We start from the raw sequence: 259 nt of genomic DNA on the forward strand, positions 1-259 counted from the left end.
CTGTCATTGCGGCTGGTGCTGTGTGTGTGCAGCAATGTCAAAACCCGGGCTCCGCTCCCCAGGGCTGCTCCAGATGCTGCTGCTGTGCATTGTCTGCAGCACAATTCCCCTTTAAACCCGGCTCCCCACCGCGGCCGGTGCACCGGGACCCAGCAGCGGTCATCGCAGCGACTCCACACCGCACAGGGGAGGGGGCTGATGTGAAACCCCTCCTGGGTGGGCTGCCGGGCCGAGGAGGGACGAGGGGTGGGGGGAAGAG

The sequence above is a fragment of the Pterocles gutturalis genome, unplaced genomic scaffold (assembly GCF_000699245.1).
Source record: "Pterocles gutturalis isolate BGI_N339 unplaced genomic scaffold, ASM69924v1 scaffold27745, whole genome shotgun sequence".
Taxonomy (NCBI): Eukaryota; Metazoa; Chordata; class Aves; order Pterocliformes; family Pteroclidae; genus Pterocles; species Pterocles gutturalis.